Source organism: Megalops cyprinoides, chromosome 13, assembly GCF_013368585.1.
Source record: "Megalops cyprinoides isolate fMegCyp1 chromosome 13, fMegCyp1.pri, whole genome shotgun sequence".
Lineage (NCBI taxonomy): Eukaryota > Metazoa > Chordata > Actinopteri > Elopiformes > Megalopidae > Megalops > Megalops cyprinoides.
The window spans coordinates 870,001-875,000 of record NC_050595.1 but is presented as its reverse complement, the minus strand read 5'-3'; positions in this window follow the sequence as shown (position 1 = coordinate 875,000).

The following is a 5,000-nucleotide window of genomic DNA, read 5'->3' as shown; positions in this document are numbered from 1 at the left end:
AAAGTGCCGGGAAACAAACCGAAACCTCCCAAGGCCTGTCCAGCCAAATCTGTGCAAAGAAAGCTAAGGAATGAGCCAGTGCCAGCCTAATGATTTGGGATAACGAAAGAGCTATGATGTATGAAATCTGACGTGTGCGTGTACAAGTGTGTGGGTCCTTAGAGGCTATCGCCCTGTCTCTCACTAAATGTGTGGAGAGAGAGAGAGAGAGAGAGAGAGAGAGAGAGAAATTACACACAAACACCTCACACCTACACTGGAGTTGTGCTAATTTTCCCCATTGAGGAAACACTTGTAGCTGTCAGGATCAAATGCCAAATTTTAAAGGCCATGAGATTTTGTGTCAGCTGCTGTTAAGCAGTGTTTTTGGCAGGAACACAGTCTCTGTCCCACGTGCAGGGACCGAGTGTGAGTTTCCAGCCAGAGCCGTCCGCAGGGTGTCCTGGGACCTGGGGCTAAGCTGCTCGCTTTGGGCTGTCTGCACTGGCATGGGCTCAGAGGGCAGAACTCCAGGCATCAGCACAGTGCTCTGGGATTTATTTTTAGTGTATTACATCTGTAATGTTTCATTTAATCGCCTACCACTTAGTTATATGAGAGTATTGTTACTCTTATACTATTGAGCAGAACGGTTTCAGGTAAATTTTGTATAGACCACAGCCTGATCCTGCAGAAGGGTCTCAGTTTAAACCCAACCTTTGATGCGTCAGTCAGTAACACACAGCTGGAAAGCAGTCACTGCACCCTTTCTACTAAATTTAAGTCAAAACCCACAGCGTGTTTGTTCTCGGATGAAGGAACGTTGTATTCGCTACTCGCACAGTTAAATCCACCTGCGGTTTTTCGCGTCGCGCATAATGGGTTTATTAAGCACTTCAAACTGAAGCAAACGTGTATCAGATAAATTCACACTCGATTTAAACCTGATAGTACATTTACACGCACAGTGTAGGTTTTCAGCGTTAGGGTAGGGCCACACATCCCTCGCGCACGCAATAACTCATTCGCAGGTACGCGTAAAAGGTGAGCTGCTGGCCAGAAGAGGGAGGAGAGAAAATCGCAGCAGAAATTTTGAAAAGGACAGAGACGTCGGTGCCTAGTTGGATGCAGTCTGGGTGGGGAAACTAGATTTTGTGTAGGCTTACAGCGATTTCGGTCGTCTTGGTGAATGTGTGTTTCAGCCTGGACGCCGGTATACAGTGTTGTGTTTGGGGCCATCGTTTTTAAATGAAACGGTTAGAGCTAAACTGAAGAAAGCGCCGCTGTGGCCGGTGGATCCCGGCGGAGCCCGGTGGATCCCGGCGGAGCCCGGAGGACAGAGCTGGCCCCAGAGGAGATCCCCGGTGCTGGTAAGTTCGCCTTTGCTGCATTGGACTGGGAGGTCTTCTTTGTGCGCTCACACAGCACGCAGTCAGGTCACACTAGCTTTCCATTTTACAGCATGGTCATCGTTAGTTTTCGAGCCACAGGGAGTCTGTAACGGTATGAAGCACGGTAATTTGGGGCTGTTGTAAGTGCAGGGTTTCCGTCTCCGCTTCCCGAACGCGTGAGGAGTGAGGCAGTAGCTGGAATTTAGTTATCTGCTTTACACGCGTACCCCACGGCAGATGCGCGGTTAAAAAACACAATTATTACTTAAGCATAAACTATTAAAAGAGTTACAACTTGCTTGTCCAAAATTTTATAAGTGGGAGGGGCAGAGTCTACGGTTTCTACTGCCAGTGTCTTCAGACGGCTGTCTCCTCGACCTCACTCAGAACTTTAGTGTCACCAGGTCGGGTGGGCTGTCAGCACCGTGGAAGAATGTCGCAAACTGGCAAAACTCTCAGCGGCACTCGAAAACTGCAGCAGTTTACTGCAGGCAGTGCGAATAAATGGTTAATTAGGCCTACAGCTCCAGCTCCAACTTTTCCCAAGACGGAGGGACAGGCAGACCGATGGCACGGGTTCGGCCTCAGCTTCTCAAGTGAAGCCACACGAAGCTGGAAATCTATCAGAATAATAATGTTAACGGCAAACCGCGGGGGCGTCTGACACCGTCACCTGCCCGCGGGACCTTTCCAGCGCCACATGCCCATATCAGAAAACACGGAACAATACACAATGGAAATGCATAGAGTTTACGTAGATATGTTTGCAAATCTACACGCAGTACGTGTAGGCCTACTGTATTTTTGTAAAGGTAAAGCAGCGGTTTAAAAAAAAAACTTTTTGATGTCTGAAAGCACCGGCTGACACGATTTCCTGTGCAGCCAGGAGACAGATGTTGCTGGAGCGAGTGAGGGAAGGCAATGGAAACTTCGCCCGTGTGTGATGTGACGGTTGTAGTCGCTCGCAGCGCGACCCGTCGCTCCCGTTAATTACACCGTGGCTGCAGCCGCACCGCCGCCGCTGCCAAAAGTTTTTTTCCTCCAGGAAGAGGCCCCGGAGCCAGCGCAGAAACGCGCCCTCGGCGCCTCGCTGTCCCCGCTGGGAAACGGCTGATGTCGGAAGAGAGCGGGGGAGCGAACATACCTGCAGTACAGCGGTTTGCTCCATTATTAACGAGCTGAATGTATCGTTCAGCGGATTGGGCAGTGTGTATTCAATTCAATTGAACTGCCGAATCCCCCTCTCTCGATCCTTTGTGGCAATACCAGTCTTGTCCTCGGTGTAGCTTAGCAACGCCGACAGATCAGTAGGGGTCCAGTGGACGATGAGACCCTGCATAAGGGGGACGCTGTGATCACAGGCGGGGCGATAACACTGCCATGCAAGACCCCGTTAAAGGAGAACACAGACCACCAGCCAAACCGAATAAATCCGCGTCCGCCGAATCCCGCTGAACTAAAACACATCCGTCAGCATCACCCCGTCCACGCGCTTACGTACCTACTTCAATTGCATTTATTATGAATAATCAAATGTGAAACATCAAAATATAATTAAGCTAGATTCGAATCATGGCACCCTTACCTCGCAGATCTTGCGATGCTGCTTCTTCCTCAACTCCATAAAGCTCCCCCCCCCCTCCAGTCCGCGCCGTGTCTCCTTCAGGCAGGGAAAACCAGGCTGATATTAACAGGATTTCATTGTCAGAACAATTTATCTGATAAGCGGCGCGACAGTAACAATCAAAGCTCCTTTTCCCATGGAGACTGAATTTATGCGCTTCTCCCCTGTCTCTTTCTGACTGCTATCTTTGCGTGGAAGAGAACAGTCCGGCGAGCATTCATTAGAATTCACAACGACGGCAAGAATGTGTTCCTCAGTCCGCACCGCTACGCGTCTCCAGATGTGTTATTTATTTAGGCATCTATACAATTCTGTGAACGTTTAGCTTCCTCTCTATTCTTCATCTCCGGCTAAGCCCACTCCCTGTATCCCCTACAGCGCACAATCGGATCGCTCCCTACCTCCGCTGAAAGCCGTGCGTCCCTGCCCAGACTCCGACAGCGTCTATGGCAGTCCCCAAAAAGGAGACCTCCGCATACCACTAGTTCTGCTTTGGGTCTTCGGGAAATGTAGTCCCGGACAGCTGTAACGCCAGCCTAGCAGGACGTGGGGTTTCGGTGACCACTAAACTACACCAAACGGAAACATTCTCGATCACGCAAAAGATTGTGAGGAAAGATTTTAGGGAAATGTAGTTTACTGTGAATGAGTGACACTTCAATCGTATTGGATGCAGGGTTTATAATATACTATAATTCCCATAATGCCCCTCGGAGTGAGGGTCTGCGGTCCCACAAAACAATACGGAGACTCTCCATCATTTTCCCAAGCGACTCTGTATAAGGGAGACACGAGCAGTGAAACCCGAATCATTTTTGCGATGTCTTGAAATTGGATAAACCCATTACACCTTTAACCGAGAACATAAAAATAACAAATCAAAAACTTCTTCTTTAAATCACGGCACACGTATCTGCAGCACAGATGGTTTTTACACCACAGGCGGGGGTACTCTGTTGTAAACAGCGTTCTGTGGCAGCGCTGTTCAGACCCCCGGGCTCATTTTTGTTACTTCAGAATGGCAGCTCGATCCAGTTGCTCATTAAATATCTCAGCAGTTCCGGGTTCATTTGACCCATCCTTTAATCCGAGAGAACTGAAGCACAGTACATTTTTGTCGGTTGTCCTCACCGCTGATTTTTTCCCCCTGTTTGGCCCGTGTAATTCCCGTGTGCTTTCACTACACTGCGCTGAGTGTGCGGTTCCTTCGAGCTTCGTGGCTGGGACGGGCCGCTGGCCTCTCTGGTGGCCACAGTGCACCAGCACATCATACTTTCCAGCCTGGCTGGCTCTCTCACTCAAGCCAAACATGTAATTCATTTATACAACCTGATATTTATTGAAATTACTTGGGTTGGAGATCTTTCTGCAGTCTAAAGCTGATCCCCCTCCAGCAGTGCTGTGCTGTGAAGGTCAGGGTGCTGCAAACTGCTTTAGGATCACTGTATGTTCACGTCTATGTTTGGTTTTGTGCAATTATGTGTGTATTTCCCAGGAGTGGGTATGCTGCAGTGTCCCACTTTGGATTCAAACTCACGACACCTCAGGTGCGAGGGAGAGACCAGGAGATCAGAAGCGCCTGATTCAGGCCTACAGTAAGAGGATTGAGCTGTTCTTTAGACCTTTCCATTTAGTCCTCTTCCTGTGGGACAGACTGAACTATCTTATGTCACCTCTCTTGACCATGGCACCATTCTTTGGTCTGTGATATCTGGTGAAAAAATGTTCAGACTTACATTTACAAAACAAATAATTCAATAGAATGATAATTCGATGCGATCAGCTTGTTTTCTCTCACAGTCCAGTCCTGTGAAGCTCAGTTTCAAAGCCATTTGGAAAAACTGTACAGGTTACAGTCAGGGAAGAACTCTGCATGTCAGAAAGGACCAGCAAACAGCTACTATTCCAACCTTATTGAAATGTTTCAGGTATTTTCACTGTTTTCTTCCAAAGCTAACTTCATGCCATTCCCCGGACTGTGTTTTACCTGCGGTGATGTGATGGTG